Source organism: Salvia miltiorrhiza, chromosome 4, assembly GCF_028751815.1.
Source record: "Salvia miltiorrhiza cultivar Shanhuang (shh) chromosome 4, IMPLAD_Smil_shh, whole genome shotgun sequence".
Lineage (NCBI taxonomy): Eukaryota > Viridiplantae > Streptophyta > Magnoliopsida > Lamiales > Lamiaceae > Salvia > Salvia miltiorrhiza.
In genome coordinates this window covers 40,480,041-40,502,507 of record NC_080390.1, presented here as the reverse complement: position 1 = coordinate 40,502,507, position 22,467 = coordinate 40,480,041, and positions in this window count along the sequence as shown.

The following is a 22,467-nucleotide window of genomic DNA, read 5'->3' as shown; positions in this document are numbered from 1 at the left end:
TACTCGAGAAAGCCAGAGCCGCCGAGACCTCCCCTTTAACAGAGTGTTTCCAGTATCTACGATCAATATCCCCCGTCATAGGCAGTAAAAGAATGTCAGCGACAACCTCCGGGAACCGATTGACAAAAGAAGTAGAAAAATGCCAAACACCATCGTAGAAGTAGTCTTGAATAGAAAAATTCAGAAAATCATGCATGTAATGCGGGATCCGAATTTTATCCACCAATTTATATCCAAGCCAATCATCTTTCCAAAAATAGGTGCTATCGCCACGCTCAATGCAAGAGTACGAGTCATCCACCAGCCGATTCACTTCCTGCTTTACACCAATCCAGATAGTGGAGTTTGCAATCGAAAGTTTAGCATAACCAAAATGGTTAAGATACCTAGACCGAAGAATCTGATGCGCCCAATCCTGACCTTTTATCATTCTCCATGCCAGCTTCATTAGGTACGATTGGTTCATCAAAGTGAAGGAACAAATCCCGAGCCCCCCTTCTTCTTTAGGCGAGCAAACTCGTCCCCAACTGACTGAACATTTAGGCTTCGTATCCGTGCTCCCTGTCCACACGAAGTTTCTGCATTTCCTGTCAAGCTCGTGTAAAAGTGCCTTAGGCCACTTGTACACCATCATTGAATGCACGATTGAGCTTTGAATAACTGACTGCACAAGACACATTCTTCCCTCCATAGAGAGCTGCATCCCTTTCCATCTAGCAAACTTTTGCACGATCCTATCAAAAATCGGCATAAAATAGGATGCACGTGGTCGACCAACAAAGATAGGAACCCCCAAATATGTCATTGGAAGAGTACCAATAGAGAAACCCAACGCACGACGAATAGCTCTTCTTCTATCCGTAGGAACACGTCTAGCAAAATAAAGATTTAATTTCTCTTGACTGCATTGCTGCCCCGAAATAGAGCCATAATAGCTGAGAATCTCCTGAATTTTCTGACCATTTCTAACAGTAGCTTTGCAGAAGATAATGATGTCATCCGCATAGAAAAGATGCGTCGGGAAATCAGAAACACGACTAAACCCCATGGGAACCAAGCGTCTAGAGTCCACGCAGCTGCTTATAATATGACTTAAAACATCTTCAGCGATCCCAAATAAAATAGGAGATAAGGGATCCCCTTGTCTCACCCCTCGAGAACACGCAAAATAACCGCTGAGCCTGCCATTATAGGAAATAGAAAGCCTCGCAGATTCAAATATGATCTGTATCCATAGAATAAAACGCTCATCATAGCCATTGGCACGAAGCACTTGTATAATGAAGCCCCAACGAATAGTATCGAACGCCTTCCGAATATCTATTTTACATGCCATATTCATTCCTCGGCCCGTACGCTGCATGCAATTAAAGCCCTCAGAGCTGAGCATAATACAATCATGTATGCTGCAATCGCTAATAAACCCAAACTGGTTATCAGAAACGTGAGAGGCAGCAACCGCATTGAGTCGGATCGCCAAAATCTTCGAGATAATCTTGAAGAAAAAAATTAGAAAGCACAATAGGTCTAAGATCCGCAACCGTATTAACATTGTCTTTCTTAGGAATAAGAACCATATTGCTAGCATTACAACCAACAGGCAGATAAGAGCGGCGGAAAAACGTCTGAACCCCCGAAATCACATCACTCTTGATAGAATTCCAACATTTCTGAAAGAACATTCCCGAAAAGCCATCCGGACCCGGAGCGCTATTAACGTCCATACTAAACACCGCGGCTGCGATCTCGCTTTCATCCGGCTCACGAACAAGCATAGTATTTTGAGCTTCAAAAATACTCGAACCAACGTAAGCGTCAATCACCAACTGTTCCTCCAGCGGACTCCCATCATCAGTGAATAACGAAGAGAAATGATTAATAATATGTCTTTCAATCAGCCCCGAATCATACACATCAACTCCATCAATGCAAAGTCTGTTAAACGTCGTTTTTCTCTTTTTAAACTTAGCAATTCGGTGAAAGAAAGCCGTGTTTCTATCTCCATCTTTCAGCCAGGACGCTCGACTTTTCTGTTGTAACAAACTACTTTTCCTGGTAAGCGCCATATTAATCTCAGCTTGGCAGCTAATCTCAGCATAAAATAAATCATCCGTATACCCTTCCGTCGAAACTCTATTTTGAATGATATCCAACTCCCTTTGACCACGAGCAATAGCAGCGTCGACATTCCCAAAAACATCCTTATTCCACACCCTAATATCAGCACGCAATCTCTTCAGCTTAAGCATAACTCGCAGAATTGGCCACAAAGTATCAATCGAAGTAATCCAAGAGGCCGAAACCATATCAATAAAATTAGGATATAGAGTCCACATATTCAAAAATGGAACTGCCCACGGCCCATAGGAACGTTACGTCGGCATTGAAACACCAACAGAGAATGATCCGACGTGAGGCGAGGGAGCGCCGAAGTGACAATAGAATCCCACATATCCGCGAACTCCTTCGAAAAGAAGGCTCTATCAAGGATAGATTCCACATGCCGCGGAAGGAACCTCCTACCAGACCAAGTAAACCTTATACCATCAGTAGAAGACTCGATCATTTGAACACCATCAATAAAATTGCAAAACTCAATACAAGAAACCCTATTCGGAGAGACCAGGCTGATACGTTCATGGGCGCCTGGTGGACGTCGTCAACCACCAAATAATTCCTGCAGAATTATCAAAACTAATTAGTATGATGATAAGCAGGGTCGATCCCACAGAGAGCAGGTAAAATCATTCAATCCCCTAAAATCTATAATTTTGGTGATGCCACCACGCCTTAAATTTAAGAGGAGTTAATTAAACTAAAAACACAGAATTAAATCAAATAAAATAAGCTTGAAGTAAATATATGAAAAGGGTAATTCGGCTCAAATAAATCCACTCTAATTCAACTCTGATCCTCGACGCAATAATTAATTAATCCCTATCAACCAACCAGTTATAGGATACCGTGAAACGCAACGGACGTACCCCAATCCCTACTTACTGTGTCGATAAACAGCTGGAGACGCCAGACCTGCTTATTTCCCTTATTAAAATATAACCTAGCTGGAGACGCCAGACCTAGATTTAATATTCTAATAGCATTAAGATGAAGGAACCCAATTTATATCAATTATCCTAGAGACGCTAGTAATAATTAATATACCAATTAATTCCCCCTACGAACACGGTAGTTGTATCACTAATTAGTCCAATTCCAACAATTACGGATTGGCAGGAACTAATTGACTGTAATCCAATTAAACTTAAGTTGATCAGGCTTAAATAAAATCAGAATTATCGTGGAACCTAGGAATTAATCGGAATCAATAGGAATCAATTTTAAACCAATTAGGTCTCACAGATCATTAAATTAGAGTTTCATTATTCTCGCCGAATTAAAAGAATTAGCTACTCATGCTTAAATTAAAAATAATCAAATAAATAAAATAAAACATAATAAATAATAAAAGCAAATTAACGAAAATAATTTTGCAAGAAAATAAATCAAACTTGAACCGAATTGAAGAGAATTCGTCTGCCTCGATCCAAGTTCCAGCCGCTGTGATAATTGAATGAACGAGAATTAAAAAATAAAGCTAAACTATGGAATCAACTGCCAAACACGTAAACACAATTTGCATGGAAGAAATGATTGCATGGAATAAGAAAACAAAGTCAACTCTAGCTTAAGAAATCAAAAGTTGCGGCTACTGCATGTATCAAAAGTGAATGTGTCATGTAAAGTTAAACCTAAAACTAATATATATCCCTAACTTATGCGGCCCTAACACCAAAATAAGGAAATAAATCCCTTCTAGGCCGCTTAAACCAAAATAGCATGGGCTTCGGCCCTAAACTTAATTAATATCCAAAATAAAATAAAACTAAGAGTTTTGGGCTTCATAAAAAATATAACAAGTAAATTAAATGCCCAATCTCTACTTTCTTCCATCTTCACGTCAAATCCCATCGCAAATTCTTCTTTCTCCACTTTCTTCCAATTAGCAGCTCTATCTCCAATTCTTCTCATTCATGCGCCAAAACATAGCAAAACATGTAATATCACATGAAACCACGGCAAAACGCACACTAAACTAGGTAGCTAAAATACACACATCAAATCCCCTCACACTTAGATCATACTTGTCCTCAAGTATGAAATAAGAGAAGAATCAATGGTGAAAATCAGCCCCTAGAAGCAACTCATTTCCTTGACACGAAGACTCTAGAAACGAAAGAACGGAAAACAGACACAACGACACACGCAAAGAACAGGAAAGTAAAAAGAAACGAGACAAGACACGACAAACCAAACAACTAGCCAAGCAACATCAAAGCATCAGGAGCGAAACAGTCTATCAAATCAAATCATGCAATTCACCATCACTTCCCAACTCTCGAACTAAGAACATGAACCTCCAAAGTGTGTTTTCATTATCAATCTAGTCCAAATTAGGCAACAATGAGTGCAACTCTCACGCTCATTCAATCTCTCCATAAGAAAAGGTAATTCTCACACAAGAAAAAACTCCAATTAGTCATGATATTTCGCAGTCACATTATGGCTCAAAAAGGTCTTTCTTCTTTGGTTGTAATGGGGCTAAGGACTATCAATGATGTAGGTACGATCCTATGGGTCCTAAGCTCAAACATTGAAGATCAAATATCGTGCATGCTCGAATCAAATCACACCCAAAGAAATCTAAACATATGAAGAATAACCTCCAACTCAACCATGGGCAACAATCATCAAACAACTCAATGCATGTATACTAATTCAACCTTGGTGCAACCTTTATTTTCTCTCTCTCTCTTTTTTTTTCTTTCTTTTTTCTGTTTTCTTTTTCTGTTTTTTTTTTTTTTTTTCTGCACCACTTCATTAAAACAATACAATCATGCAAAGAGTACATCACAACATTCTGCCCAACTGTCAATCATCATCCTCTGTTCGGCCAAACAGACCCTCTGTCCTAGATTCAGAATGTAATTTCGGCTCAGGTTCTGTTTGGGCAAACAAGTATCCTTATGCACATTCCTCAAAAATTCACTTAAGATGTAATTCAATTCTAACATGCACAGTGGGACCAAAGAGAAGGTTCACAAAAAACAGGCCTTGGCTATATATATATATAGTGACTAATATGAACAATCACGGCAAGGCTCAAACATGGCTCACTAGGGGTTAGTGTATGGGTAAGAATTCAAACGCAGGCCAAATGGCTACCCTAGTGCCTCTTATCATTCACCACATATGACACACTTGATATCACGACTTCATGGATCATCAAATCTCTCAAAACAAAAATTAGTAGAGAGTGCTCTACTCTATTAAGCTCAATACCTCACTTATGTGTAGTTTAGATTCACTCATCAACCTTATTTTGTCATTCCACACATCATGTAATCAAAACACACATTGTCAATCACAAGCTCTCAATTCTTAAGTCGGGAAAGATCAAGTTATCACACATATTCAATCTAACATCATGCTCCAACAACTGAACTTATCAATTACTTTGGCTAGAAGACTCACAAGACTCAACAACGCCCCCCCTCACACTTAAATTTTGCTTGCCCTCAAGCAAAACAAAATAAAGCATAAGTAAAGGGCAACGAAAAACACAGAACAACACTCAAAACAGAAAAACTAACACAAGAACAAACAAAAATAAAAGGAAAAAGGAAAGGAATCACCGCGCGCGCTGCCGCCGCAGCTCCTGTCTGATCGTGGCGCTCAGGTTGGCTATGCTCTCCTGCAATGCTGCTGAAGGAATATTAAATTGAATTAACGTTCCGTTTGCCCGATGATCGTTTCTTGGTTATTATTAATTTACCATACAACGATTAATCTTAACATGCTCCTATGAATTTAACAGCTGCACATAGGTGTTAGGAATTACTTACTTGTAAAGCGGATGCACAGGTCGTTGATGATCGTGTCGAAAGACTCCAGCTCTGATCTTCTCGACTGTATCCCGCTCAGCTTCCAACGTTGGATGGACAACGAACTATGGAAGTTCCCAAGGCAGAATTGCTCCTACACGTTTCCTGCGCCCCTCTGCTCTCTCAAAAACCCTAATTTTATCAGTGTATTTTCCTGAGAGCTTACAACTGTATTTAAATAATTAAATACATGTATGGGGCGCCAGATTAGAAGTAGGGAACGACTTCTGCTCCTTCTAGGGCTAGGAGACTTTGGGCCAGTCCAGGGACCAGATACAAGGAATAAAGATGGGCCTCAAATAAATTAATTTATCTATGGTCAGCCCAGACCATAATTAATTTATAAATATCAGTTCATTCCACTAGAGAACCGATACTGACTTACCCCTTTATTGCCGGTGATGAGTCGGGGGGCTTGTATTTAGACTTATTAAATCTTCGTATTTAAAATATCCGACATCCACTAATTAATTAGAGCTCTGACAGCTTAAATTAATTAATCTCTTTATAATCCTTAAGCAGTACCACTCAAACCTTATTATTGCGCCTGAACTTAATCAACCTGCAGGGTTTAACGCAATAAACCTTATTGAGCTCCTTAAGGGGATGTCATTATCCTATACTGGATACGGGTACTAATACAGATAAACAAATATCATATATTAACCGCTATCACCCAAGATACAGAGTACTCGAGTTAGTATATAACTTTCACCCATAGTAAGTCAAAGTGATATACGAATTAATATATATACCTGAATACTTATTAGTATTAAGATTCTGTTAAGTCACCGAGATCTTTATTCTTCACTTAAGTCAGATAGAAGAATACATCTCACCGTTGGTCTTATCAATACGTAATGACGTACCAGTATAGACAAGTAGTCAAGACAAACTATTTCCATCTATACTGCAGCCTAAACCAATAACTTGTCCTAGAGTTATTTCGGCTGTGATCATATTATATCTCTTAAGGTTATTCCAATTATACGATCTTCTGTGATACACCGTATAACCGTGTAATCTACTTATATAGAGATAAAGAACATACATATGCAATCATGAACACAATCAGATAGGAGATTGAAAACAGTGAACACAGGAATCATTATATACAAGCATAAAAGTTCTTGCTTTCAGTATATAAATCCAACAATCTCCCACTTATACTAAAGCAAAACTTTTAGTATACAATGTGTCTAAATACTAGCTATTACAACAAACACACTTCACTTCATCTCTCCCACTTATACTGAAAGTTTTTCTCTAAGTGGGTGGCATCAACCGCAAACCCATCCCTTGAGCATGCTTCTCGTAGGCCTTTTGCAGTAAGCTCTTCGTGAAAGGGTCAGCCAGGTTCTCCAATGTATCAATCTTCTCAACTAGCACATCTCCTCTGCTTACGATTTTTCGTATGATGTGGTACTTTCTCTCTATGTGTTTGGACGCCTTGTGGCTCCTGGGTTCCTTAGAATTTGCCACTGCACCCGAGTTATCACAATAAATTATGATACTCTTAGGCAAATTAGGGACCACTCCTAGATCCAAGAGGTAGTTCTGGAACCATACAGCCTCCTTAGCAGCTTCTGAAGCAGCTACATACTCGGCTTCCATGGTGGAGTCTGCAATGCACTTCTGCTTTGCACTCCGCCATGATACGGCTCCACCTCCCAAGGTAAACACATAACCAGAGGTAGATCTCTTCTCATCCCGGTCAGCCTGGAAATCCGAATCGGTGTAACCCAAAGGAAATAGACTGTCTGATTGGTAAACTAGCCTATAATCTCGAGTCCGTTTCAGGTACTTGAGAATATGCTTTACCGCAGTCCAGTGTCCTGGTCCAGGGTTCGACTGATATCTTGCAACCATGCCAACGACATAGTAAATATCAGGTCTCGTGCATAGCATCGCATACATGAGGCTACCTACGGCGGAAGCATAGGGTATCTTCCTCATCTCCTCAACCTCACTAGGCGTCTTAGGACACATGTCCTTAGACAGAGGAATGCCATGTCTAAAAGGTAGCAAGCCTTTCTTGGCATTTTTCATGCTAAAACGAGCAATCACAGTATCAATGTAAGACGCTTGAGATAAGCTCAACATCCTTTTCTGGCGATCACGAACGACCTTGATCCCCAGGATGTACGCTGCATCTCCTAAGTCTTTCATTTGAAACTGTTCGGATAACCACTTCTTTATGTCTGATAATAGCTCAACATTGTTGCCAATGAGGAGGATATCATCTACATAAAGTGCAAGGAAAACCACATCGCCATTGGCATCTAAACGGTACACGCAACTTTCGTTTTCACAACGAATAAATCCATAGGATTTAATGACCTCGTCGAAACGCTTGTTCCATGACCTCGAAGCTTGCTTAAGTCCATAAATGGACTTCTTGAGCTTCCACACAAGATGCTCTTCGCCCTTTTTCACAAAACCTTCGGGTTGCTGCATATAAATGTCCCTTCCTTCTTCAAGGAAACCGTTTAGAAAAGCGGTTTTGACATCCATTTGCCAAACCTCAAGGTTCATGTGGGCTGCTATGGCAAGGAGTATTCGGATAGACTTGAGCATGGCAACCGACGAAAAGGTCTCATCATAATCTATACCCTGTTCCTGGGTATAACCTTTCGCCACCAGTCTAGCTTTAAAAGCTGCGACTTCGCCATCCGAATCTCTCTTTCTCTTGTATACCCACCTACTACCTATAGCTAAAAAGCCGTCTGGTAATTCGGTTTTCTCGTATACATCCATAGCACTCATGGATTCTATTTCAGAAACCATGGCTTCGTACCAAGAATCTGCATCTTGATCTTTCATCGCTTGTATGAAGTTATCAGGGTCGATATCCTTTTGTTCATCAACAGGGAGAAGATCCGAAGATTCTCCCAAGAATATAAATCGATCGGGTTGGACTATAACCCTCCCACTACAACGAAGCGGTGGTGGTACGGCTGTGACAATGGTTTGTGCAGTATCCTGCGGTGCATTCACTTGCACACTTGGCTGGGGTGATGGAATCGCCTGTCCATTGCCTTCGATTTCTTGAAGGGCAATCTCGGACTTAGACTTGTGGTTATTCATATAATCCTCTTCCAAGAATCGTGCGTTGGTGCTAACAACCACTTTCTGATCCTTAGGATTATAGAAATATCCACCTTTCGTTTCTCTTGGATATCCTATGAACAACATTACTTCGCATCTAGGGTCCAATTTCCTTGCCTCTTTGTCAAGCACATATGCAGGACAACCCCATATCTTTATATGATTCAAGCTGGGCTTACGCCCTGACCATAATTCAGTGGGAGTCTTAGGCACAGACTTGGATGGTACTAGATTCAGCAAGTAAGCCGCTGTTTGCAAGGCATATCCCCAAAACGAAATAGGCAACGATGCATAACTCATCATTGATCGTACCATTTCCAAAAGAGTCATGTTTCTTCTCTCTGCTACACCATTCTGTTGGGGAGTACCTGGTGCAGTCAATTGGGATGTAATCCCAGAATCTGACAAGTATTGCAAAAACTCGTTCCCGAGGTATTCGCCACCGCGATCAGACCGCAATGACTTGATAGATTTACCCGTTCTCTTCTCCACTTCCGCCTTGAATTCTTTGAATTTCTCAAAGCATTCAGACTTGCGTTGAAGTAGGTAAATATACCCATATCTTGAGTAATCGTCAATGAAAGTGAGGAAATACTCATACCCTCCACGAGCTCTAGTGGACATCGGTCCACACAAGTCAGAGTGAATCAATTATAACACATGCGAGGCCCTATTCCCCTTTGCCTTAAAAGGCCTTGCCGTCATCTTTCCCTCTATACAGGATTCGCAGGTTCTAAATGGAACCGCTTGAAAGTCTTTCAAGATTCCATTTGAAACGAGCCTTTGGATCCTATTTAGATTGATGTGGCCTAACCTTAGGTGCCACGCATGAGTATATTGTTCATGAGAATAATACTTCCTCTTATTCGGATTTGGAAGGATTTGTGATGTAGATGCAACATGGACAGAGTTGTTAATTGGACATGTAATAGTATAGAGAGAGTTGTTCAAAATTCCAGAACAAATAGTCTTGTTATCTCTCATGATAGAGACACCCCTATCAAAAGTAACAGAATATCCATTCAAAAACAATTTTGAAACAGAAATTATGTTCCGCCGAAACTCCGGCACATACAAAATATCCCTCAAAACTAAAATGTCATCACCAAAACATAAAGATAAATCTCCAATTGCAACAGCTGTGACCTTCGACGCGTTGCCCATGGAGATGGTGATCTCATCACTTTCCAGTTCCCTTGTCGGCATGAAGCCCTACAAGGTGTAACAAACATGGTCAGTTGCCCCCGTATCCACTACCCATGAATGAGTAGAAAACGAAGCTAAACATGTTTCAGTTACTAAAACTTGTGACGTACCTTGTCCCTTTGCCTTGAGCACTGGACAATCTTTCTTCCAATGCCCAACCTTGCCGCACTTGAAGCACTTTCCCTTGGCCATTGGCTTCTTCACGCCGCCGGTAGGGCCATCTACTTTGGCTTTACCGCTCCCACTAGCCTCATGGTCATGCTTGCCCTTTGGACTTTTCCACTTCTTTTTCTCGCCTTTCGACGAAGAAGCAGATCCCTTGGCAGCAACAAGGACCTCTTTCCCACGGCCCATAACTCCCTCCGCCGCAACTAGAGCATTCAACAACTCATTAAGAGTGTAGTTGACCTTGCTCATAACGACATTGAGTCGGAAGTTCTCATAGGTTTTGGGGAGAGTGTTGAGGATGATATCGACCTTGGCTTCGCCTTCGATACCCCCTCCTAGCAGATCAAGCCTGTCAAACAAATTTGTCATATGCATGACATGATCGTGCACCGAGCTGCCCTCGCTCATTTTACAAGCTAAGATTTCTCTCATCAAGTTAAAACGAGCAGACCTCTCGGACTCCCCATAAACCTCCTTGAGGTTTAACATGATTTCAGCCGCGTCATTCATGACCTGATGCTGGAGTTGCAAAGTTTGTGACATAGTCATCATAATATAGCACTTGGCCATATTATTCGACTTGTGCCACCTTTTATGCGCCTCTCATTCCGCATCAGTCGACTCATCAGTTAAGGGCGCGGGACGTGGAGTAGTAAGCACAAAACTGTGCTCATCAGCGTCAAGAATATACATAATATGGCGTTTCCATTCGGTGTAATTTGGACCGATGAGAGGATTGTTTGCTAGAATGTTAATAATCGGAGACATAGACATATCTGAAAGTAAACAAATAAACATGTAAGAACATGAAGCACATAATTCGTAACAATAATATTGTAACCTTTTGATAAAACAATATTAATGAAACCTCCAACTGCCCAAGGAATCTCACGAGTAAGCCACGATCGTGTGGACGTTTACACATGAACCCCTCAACCAGACTATTTTACCTAGTCATTTAATTTCCATCCATGTCAACTTAACCTTTTGACAAAGGAAATTAATAGTTGGATCTTAACTAGACCATATCATATTCAAGAAGGGACTCCGATGGGGAGTTGTACATTGTACTTGAAATGATATCTAAACAGTGACCACAATTTAACCTTGAAAATTAAATTCTCGAAATTAGCATACTCACTAGGACCATACCGCTTTCAATTTAACCTCTTGGTTATCTTATTTAGAATCCATCCTCTAAAGTACTTGTGAAAATTATACGAGTAAGCACGATCGTGTGGACGTTTACCGCATAACTCCCACTACTTAAATGGATTTAAATATTTTTTTTTGATAGAAACCTCAACTTAACAAACTTGTGAAATCCAATATGAAGTAAGCCACGATCGTGTGGACGTTTACTCATACTTTCAATCACTTTGTCTTGAGGCCGCATGTGGAGGTCTAAAATAATTTTTAAATACTATAAAAATTATTAAAACAGTTTAGTCTTTTTCTTTCAAAAGGTTTGATCATGCTCAAGCACATAATCCTAAACATGCTCTTCTAGAACGCAACATGTAAAACATGCTCACAGAATTCTAAAACATGCTTAAGAAAACGATAAACCTACTATCATGCTTGTCTAAGCGCAGTTAATAAAACATATTAACAAGCAGAGACGAACAAAAGCAGATAAAGAGCATAAGGGATTAACACCACGGCATGCAAAGAACAATAAAAAAAAAAAAATCTTGGTGACCCATTCGTGGAATCCCAACATCTATTCTATTACATTTAAAATAGAAAAGAAAGCCCAAAAACGAAAACTTGGCCCAAAACTTCAAAACAGGCCCGTCTTTGGAAAATAGGGTTTGGGCCCCCTAGGATTGAGAAACAATCGCAGCTAGGGTTTGGAACCCTAGCTCCCGCCGCCTCCTTCCAAAGCAGCCGCCCCCACGCTCGGCAGCAGCCCAGCGCCGCAGCAGCCCGGCACCAGCCTCCAGCGTGAGCAGCCGCCCGGTCGGCAGCGCTCGGCGCCACCAGCAGCAGCAGCAGCAGCCCTCGGTGCACGCCGACAGCAGCGGCGGCAGGCGCCTCGGCGTGGACAGCAGCAGCGGCAGTGCGCCGCCCGCTGGGCGCGCAGCGCGCAAAGGAGCAGGCGCGGCCCCGGGCGCGCACAGCCCCTACCGGCTGCAGCCTTCTTCCTCGCCCGACCCGCACAGCAGCAGCTCGCCTCGCCTTGCCTCGCCTGCAGCGCACGTCCAGGACCGAGAGCAGCAGCGGCCGCGCGGCGCCTGCCTGGGCGCGCTGCGCACGGCGCGCTTGCACCCGCGCGCGCGCTGCCCAACGACGCCCGCAGCCCCTCGTGCCCGGTCCCGTGCGTCTCCTCCTTACTCCGTTCATCGTTGTTGATTCGTCGTCGTCCTCGTCTCGTTCTCAATTTTATAGATTTACAACGGAAAAACAAATACAATTTGAAAACCTAATCTAACCACGGATTTTCTCGTGGTGAAAAACGATTACAACGTCAAACGACGTATCCCACGAATCAACGAACCACGAAGAACAACAGCATTAAAAACAACGCACATTATTAATCATACATAAATTAATAATAGAGCCAAGAAAATAATCCTGGGCTCTGATACCAATTGAAGGAATATTAAATTGAATTAACGTTCCGTTTGCCCGATGATCGTTTCTTGGTTATTATTAATTTACCATACAACGATTAATCTTAACATGCTCCTATGAATTTAACAGCTGCACATAGGTGTTAGGAATTACTTACTTGTAAAGCGGATGCACAGGTCGTTGATGATCGTGTCGAAAGACTCCAGCTCTGATCTTCTCGACTGTATCCCGCTCAGCTTCCAACGTTGGATGGACAACGAACTATGGAAGTTCCCAAGGCAGAATTGCTCCTACACGTTTCCTGCGCCCCTCTGCTCTCTCAAAAACCCTAATTTTATCAGTGTATTTTCCTGAGAGCTTACAGCTGTATTTAAATAATTAAATACATGTATGGGGCGCCAGATTAGAAGTAGGGAACGACTTCTGCTCCTTCTAGGGCTAGGAGACTTTGGGCCAGTCCAGGGACCAGATACAAGGAATAAAGATGGGCCTCAAATAAATTAATTTATCTATGGTCAGCCCAGACCATAATTAATTTATAAATATCAGTTCATTCCACTAGAGAACCGATACTGACTTACCCATTTATTGCCGGTGATGAGTCGGGGGGGCTTGTATTTAGACTTATTAAATCTCCGTATTTAAAATATCCGACATCCACTAATTAATTAGAGCTCTGACAACTTAAATTAATTAATCTCTTTATAATCCTTAAGCAATACCACTCAAACCTTATTATTGCGCCTGAACTTAATCAACCTGCAGGGTTTAACGCAATAAACCTTATTGAGCTCCTTAAGGGGATGTCATTATCCTATACTGGATACGGGTACTAATACAGATAAACAAATATCATATATTAACCGCTATCACCCAAGATACAGAGTACTCGAGTTAGTATATAACTTTCACCCATAGTAAGTCAAAGTGATATACGAATTAATATATATACCTGAATACTTATTAGTATTAAGATTCTGTTAAGTCACCGAGATCTTTATTCTTCACTTAATTCAGATAGAAGAATACATCTCACCGTTGGTCCTATCAATACGTAATGACGTACCAGTATAGACAAGTAGTCAAGACAAACTATTTCCTTCTATACTGCAGCCTAAACCAATAACTTGTCCTAGAGTTATTTCGGCTGTGATCATATTATATCTCTTAAGGTTATTCCAATTATACGATCTTCTGTGATACACCGTATAAACGTATAATCTACTTATATAGAGATAAAGAACATACATATGCAATCATGAACACAATCAGATAGGAGATTGAAAACAGTGAACACAGGAATCATTATATACAAGCATAAAAGTTCTTGCTTTCAGTATATAAATCCAACAGCTGCTACGTGCCCGTCCATCCTCGCAAACTAAGAACTAAACTAAAAGAAAACTAAACTAAAAGAAAACTGAAATAAAACAAAATCTTAAAATTAATTAAGGACAACTAAGAACTGAAAAGAAAACTAAACTAAAACGAGAATTAAAGAAAGGGAAGAATAAAACGGAAATTTAAAAGGGAAAGAAAGTCGGGTTGCCTCCCGATAAGCGCCATTTTTTAACGTCGTCGGCTCGACTTCCAACTTTGCTCACGAAACCTTCAGAGGTAGGAGTGAAATTTCTTCCACGTCTGCCTCGGGTGATGTATCATAGCACGGCTTCAATCGATGGCCCTTGACGGTAAACGTCTTCGCCGTATCCAAACTACGAATCTCAAACGCTCCGTTTGGGCAAACAGACTGTATAACGAAGGGGCCAATCCACTTCGTCTTCAATTTCCCGGGCATCAATCGCAGCTTTGACTGGAACAACAGCACTCTTTGGTCGACTTCAAATGTCTTTCCTCGCAGATTCTTGTCGTGCCACATCTTGGTGCGATCCTTGTACCACGCCGCTGCGTCATAAGCTTCAAGACGAAGCTCTTCCAACTCTTGAAGTTGAAATCTCCTCTCCTCCTCACACTTGGGCGATTGCATGTTCATCTTCTTGATTGCCCAATATGCTCTATGCTCCAATCCAACAGGTAAGTGACACATCTTCCCAAAAATCAAGCGATAAGGTGACATGCCAATGGGAGTTTTGTAGGCCGTTCGATAAGCCCACAATGCATCGTCTAGCCTTGAACTCCAATCTTTCCTTGATGGATTCACCGTCTTCTCCAAGATTTGCTTTATCTCCCGATTAGAAACTTCAGCTTGCCCGTTTGTTTGAGGATGATAGGGAGTGGCCAATCTATGTTGAACTCCATACTTCCGCATCAAAACTTCAATCGTGCGGTTGCAAAAATGGGTCCCTTGACCGCTTATCACCGCTCGCGGTACTCCATACCTTGTGAAAATATGAGACTTCAAGAATGCAGCGACCACCTTGGAGTCATTCGTTCTGGTGGCTTTCGCTTCTACCCATTTTGAGACATAGTCGACGGCGAGCAATATGTAGAGATTTCCGAATGAACTCGGAAACGGCCCCATAAAATCCATCCCCCACACATCGAATACCTCACAAAAAATCAGCGAACTTGAGGCATCTCATCTCGTTTGGAAATACTCCCGGTCAGTTGACATCTCCCACAGCTTTTGCAAAATAAATATGGACTTCTATTCAACGTGGGCCAGAAGAATCCTGAATTGAGTACCTTTCTAGCTGTCCTCTTTGGGCCAAAGTGTCCTCCACAAGCGAGAGAGTGGCAGTGCAAGAGAATTTCCTGTTGTTCTGCCTCGGGAATGCATCGGCGTATAACTTGATCGGCTCCAACCTTCCACAAGTAAGGCTCATCCCAGAAATAATACTTACACTCACTCCTTAGTTTCATCCGCTGCGCCTTTGTGAACAGAGGTGGAAATTGTCCAGATGTCAAGTAATTGACAATATCGGCAAACCAAGGTTCGGGATCACCCTTGACAACGGCTGAACGTGCTGCTGGCTCGGACAGAGGGCTCTGTTTGGGCAAACAGACAGCCGAACAGGTCTGGACAGCATACAGATGCTCTTCTGGGAAAGCTTCGTTGATAGAAATCTCATCTTCCCCTTGCTGGACTAAACGACTTAAATGGTCAGCCACATGATTCTCCGCTCCCTTCTTCTCCCGAATCTCCCAATCAAACTCCTGCAACAAAAGAATCCATCTAATCAAACGTGGTTTAGACTCCTTCTTTGATAGTAGAAACTTCAATGCGGCATGGTCCGTGTAGATAATTATTTTCGCCCCCAAAAAATATGAATGGAATTTTTCAAAGGCAAAAATAATCGCCAACATCTCCTTTTCTGTTGTTGCATAGTTGCATTGGGCGGGATTCAACGTCTTTGAAGCATAATAAATTACGTGGCTCTCCTTCCCCATCTTTTGTCCAAGCACCGCACCCACAGCATGGTCACTAGCGTCGCACATGAGCTCAAAAGGAATGTTCCAGTCAGGTGGTTGCATAATCGGAGCCGTGGTCAACTTGGTTTTCAACTAGTCAAACGCCTGCTTGCAGTCGTCTGTTAGGGCAAACGGAACATCATTCTGCAGCAGATGTGTCAATGGTTGCGCGATCTTTGCGAAATCCTTGATGAATCGTCTGTAGAATTCAGCGTGACCAAGAAAACCTCGAATCACCTTCACATTTGTAGGATATGGCAGCTTCGCTATCAAATCCACCTTTGCTTTGTCCACTTGAATCCCCTTTTCTGAAACAACATGGCCTAAAACGATGCCCTCCTTGACCATAAAATGACACTTTTCAAAATTCAAGATCAGATTCTTCTCTACACAACGTGTCAAAACCTTCTCCAAGTTGTCAAGGCAGCCCTCAAACGATGCTCCATAAACTATAAAATCGTCCATAAAGATCTCGATGCTCTTCTCGATCAAATCAGAAAAAATACTCATCATACATCTTTGGAAAGTGCCGGGTGCATTGCACAATCCAAACGGCATCCTCTTGCAAGCATATGTTCCAAACGAGCAGGTGAAGGTAGTCTTCTCTTGATCTTCTTGGTTGACATGAATTTGAAAATAGCCACTATACCCATCCAAGAAGCAAAAGAATGATTGTCCAGCCAGGCGCTCCAACATCTGATCAATGAATGGTAGAGGAAAGTGGTCCTTGCGAGTGGCTGCATTTAACTTCCGGTAATCGATGCACATCCTCCATCCAGTAACAAGACGCATCGGCACCAACTCATTCTTCTCGTTCTCAACCACTTGCAAACCTGACTTCTTTGGAACCATGTGAATCGGGCTCACCCACTTGCTGTCAGAGATAGGATAAATGATTCCCAAAGCGAGAAGCTTTAGAATCTCCTTAAGCACGATCTCCCTCATGTTCGGATTCAACTTCCTCTGCGGATCTCTAACAGGCTTAGCATCCGGCTCCATCAAGATGTAATGTTGACATACGTCAGGACTTATACCAGTGATGTCCGCCAATGTCCACCCAATAGCCTTCTTGTGTTTCTTAAGCACGGTGATCAACTGCTGCTCCTGGCTTGCGGTCAGATCGCTGCTAATGATGACTGGAAGAGTATCGGCATCCCCCAAGTAGACATACTTCAGATTCTGAGGTAGAGGTTTGAGCTCCAGTTCAGGTGGCTTCTCATCGGATCTTAGTGGTCTGTCGTATGGTGTCTGTTTGGGCAAACAGAACTGGCTTCCCGAACTGATCACCTCCGGTTGTGCATAAAGAGACATGATGGCCTCCTTGACCTCTGCATCGTTCATCCCTTGAGCATCAAAATCTGTCCAACTCTTGATCATAGTGAGCTCCAACTTATCCTGCATGAATTCGGTCTCAAGAAATTCTTGGACGAGAGGGTCAATCACATCAATAGAATAAGCATTTTCAGCATCATTCGGAGTTTTCATGGCATCATCCATACTAAAAGTGTATTTCTCCCCATGATAATCCAGACAAATCGTGCCATTACTAACATCTATGATTGACTTTGCAGTTCTTAGGAACGGACGACCTAAAAGGACTCCCGTTGAACCCTTAGATTGCACTCCACTCATCCTCACCACATAGAAATCGGCAGGATAAACAAAATTATTCACACTCACAAGAACATTCTCAAGCAAACCCTCGGGATAAACACAAGACCTATCGGCTAACTGGATGACCACTCTAGTATCTACCAATTCTACACCCGACAATCTATTATAAACAGTGAGAGGCATAACATTGATAGACGCTCCTAAGTCACACATAGCATGCTCGATCCTAGTATCACCAATGTAAATGGGAAGAGAAAACATACCAGGATCTTTGCATTTGGCGGGCAACTCCTTCTTGAGTGCAGCTGAAACGTTCTCGCCCATCACAATCTTTCCAGTTGCCTTGGACTTTCCAGCTATGAAGTCCTTCACAAATTTTCCAAAAGGAGGAATTTTCAGTGCTTGCAAGAATGGAAGATTCACTTCAAGTTTGCCGAAGATCTTCACAAAATCGATGAGCTCCTCTTCCGGCTTCTTCCTCGCCAACCTTCCTGGAAAGGGGACTGATGTTGCAGCCTTGGGATCATGTAAGCTCAACGGTTTAGAGACCTTGGTCTGCTCCTCTTCGTTGGATTCAAGTTCTGCTCCTTTCCCCTTCTGCTCAGCTGTCGGCCCCTTGCTCTGTTTGGCCAAACGGGGCTGTTCTGCCTGCTGAACGACTGAATCCTTTGTGCCAACAGAACTTTCGAATTCTTCCATATGAAACTCGACTCCAGAATCTACCCGCGGTCCATCTTGAGAGTTCTGGGGTGTCGGTCCGTCCAACTCTGTACCGCTCCTCAAGGTGATCTTGTTGACATTCTCCTTGGGATTCACATGAACTTGAGATGGCAAAGCTCCATTATTTCCCTTAAGCTGATTCATGGATGTGGCGAGCTGAGACATCTGATGAGATAGTCCTTCAATTTGCACCTTCTGCTCGGCTTGAGATTGTTGAAGCTGTTGCACATTATTTTGCAGAAATTGCTGGTTGCCGATCAAATCCGCCATCATCTCCTCAAGTGACTTGCCTTGCTTCTCGGGAGGATGTTGCTGAGCTTGTGGAGCTTGATACCCCGTCCTTTGATGTGGAGGACGGTAGTTTTGCTGTGGCTGCTGCATCGTTGGTGGTTGCTTCGGTTCGGGATCTCTCCATCGGAAATTGGGATGATTTCTCCATGGAGCATTGTGATTGTTCGCGTACTGGTCCCGTTTGGGCAAATGGGGCAGTGGCGCGTCACAGCTATAAAAATTGTGGGAAGAATTTGCATGGGCTTGATACTCTTCCTCACCCCCTGTGCATTGCAAACTCGTGTGGCCTGAATTACCGCATGCTCCACATGGCTTTTCTGTCGGTTGTCCAGCGGTTGCAACCTTCTCCACCACAGTACTCAACATTCTCTCCAATTTCCCCATCCTTGCTTCGAACTTCTCCTCAAAATCTGATGAACTAGCTTGAGCAGCCTTCTTGAGCAGTTGGATGCGCGGCTCCTCATATTCCCTCGTAGCTTCCACCAAGTGTTGAATTAATCTTTTGGCTTCACTCACCGTGTTTTGGGAAAATCCCCCTCCACTTGCCGAGTTCACCAAATTCTTAGTGTCAACGGTCATCCCTTGGTAGAAATACTGCAACAAGTCACCCTCAGAAAAGTTGTGGTTTGGGCAACTATCCACCAATCTCCTAAATCTGGTCCAGTAGGCGCTTAACGATTCATCATACTCCTGCTTTGCACCACTGATCTCCTTCTTTAGCGCGTTCGTCTTGGTGGGAGGGAAAAAGTGCTCCAGGAATAGCCTTTTCATCTCCGCCCATGTAGTGATAGAATACGGTGGGAGACTCGCGAACCAAGAGTTCGCCTCTGCTGTCATGGTGAAGGGAAAAGCAGCTAATCTGAAGTGTTCCTCCGTTACATCAGTGGGGCGCTTCTGTACCTTGCAGATCTTGATGAATTCGCTCAGGAAATTGTATGGATCTTCTCCTTTCTTCCCGTAGTACTTAGGAAGAACATTAAGCAACCCAAGCTTAATTTCTATAGCAGTAGCAGCCACCGGCATCCGGATCGGGGTTGGGGGGTCATCAGCTTCGTGGCTGGAGAGATCGCACAGTCTCGGATCGTCAGCCATGTCACTCTCAGTACTTGCAACCGAAATTGAGTCGGTTTCTTCTTCACAGTCTGATTCTGTCTCCGAGTCGTAGTCTGTTTGGGCAAACAGAGCCTCTTCCGCAGCTACAGAACTGTTCTGGTCGAATGGGAGGGTCAGCCTGCGAATCCAGCAGATCCAGTAGCTTCCTTGCCTTTGCCTCCTTCCTTAGCTTCTTCGCGGTCTTCTCAATTTCACTATCAAAGAGGAGGTTTGGCTTGGACGATCTGCTCATAAACAAAGAAAATAAAAAAAAAAGAAAAATAGACAAAGGGAAAAGAATTAATTAACACCGCTCCCCGGCAACGGCGCCAATTTGGTGGACGTCGTCAACCACCAAATAATTCCTGCAGAATTATCAAAACTAATTAGTATGATGATAAGCAGGGTCGATCCCACAGAGAGCAGGTAAAATCATTCAATCCCCTAAAATCTATAATTTTGGTGATGCCACCACGCCTTAAATTTAAGAGGAGTTAATTAAACTAAAAACGCAGAATTAAATCAAATAAAATAAGCTTGAAGTAAATATATGAAAAGGGTAATTCGGCTCAAATAAATCCACTCTAATTCAACTCTGATCCTCGACGCAATAATTAATTAATCCCTATCAACCAACCAGTTATAGGATACCGTGAAACGCAACGGACGTACCCCAATCCCTACTTACTGTGTCGATAAACAGCTGGAGACGCCAGACCTGCTTATTTCCCTTATTAAAATATAACCTAGCTGGAGACGCCAGACCTAGATTTAATATTCTAATAGCATTAAGATGAAGGAACCCAATTTATATCAATTATCCTAGAGACGCTAGTAATAATTAATATACCAATTAATTCCCCCTACGAACACGGTAGTTGTATCACTAATTAGTCCAATTCCAACAATTACGGATTGGCAGGAACTAATTGACTGTAATCCAATTAAACTTAAGTTGATCAGGCTTAAATAAAATCAGAATTATCGTGGAACCTAGGAATTAATCGGAATCAATAGGAATCAATTTTAAACCAATTAGGTCTCACAGATCATTAAATTAGAGTTTCATTATTCTCGCCGAATTAAAAGAATTAGCTACTCATGCTTAAATTAAAAATAATCAAATAAATAAAATAAAACATAATAAATAATAAAAGCAAATTAACGAAAATAATTTTGCAAGAAAATAAATCAAACTTGAACCGAATTGAAGAGAATTCGTCTGCCTCGATCCAAGTTCCAGCCGCTATGATAATTGAATGAACGAGAATTAAAAACTAAAGCTAAACTATGGAATCAACTGCCAAACACGTAAACACAATTTGCATGGAAGAAAGGATTGCATGGAATAAGAAAACAAAGTCAACTCTAGCTTAAGAAATCAAAAGTTGCGGCTACTGCATGTATCAAAAGTGAATGTGTCATGTAAAGTTAAACCTAAAACTAATATATATCCCTAACTTATGCGGCCCTAACACCAAAATAAGGAAATAAATCCCTTCTAGGCCGCTTAAACCAAAATAGCATGGGCTTCGGCCCTAAACTTAATTAATATCCAAAATAAAATAAAACTAAGAGTTTTGGGCTTCATAAAAAATATAACAAGTAAATTAAATGCCCAATCTCTACTTTCTTCCATCTTCACGTCAAATCCCATCGCAAATTCTTCTTTCTCCACTTTCTTCCAATTAGCAGCTCTATCTCCAATTCTTCTCATTCCTGCGCCAAAACATAGCAAAACATGCAATATCACATGAAACCACGGCAAAACGCACACTAAACTAGGTAGCTAAAATACACACATCAAATCCTTGATGGCATTGAAGTCTCCAATAAAGATCGTGCGGCCCGAGGCGAAACGCGAGAGATCACCCCAAAGAGACCAACGTTCAACATGGTTGTTTGCACCGTGCACAACAGCAACGCGAAAACCCCAGCTTTGCCAAACACAGTCAACAACCACAGTTTGGGCAGAAGAATAAATAACATTAACCAACAAAGAGGGATGGGTCATCACCCAAATATTAGAACACATAGAACCCCGACTGTTTTGATGTATCGGGATCAAATTCAAAGAGTGCCAAAAACCTGGACGAACTCTATGAAACGCCGTCTTCGGCTCAATCAAAACCCACCAAAATAGGAGAAAAAGAACGACAATGTTCCTTTAACAAATTTTTGGATTCATCCATCAAACCCCGGACGTTCCAAGCAACAATATTCATAATTAATATTGTGAATTCGCGGAGAAGATTCCGCTTTTTTCCACCTCATCAGCCCAGCTTTCCTTCGCAATGTTATCCATGGCTTTAATAATCTCTCTATTGCTGTTGTCAATAATAAATTCCCGGGGTTTGACCCCCGTTTCACCCGAATT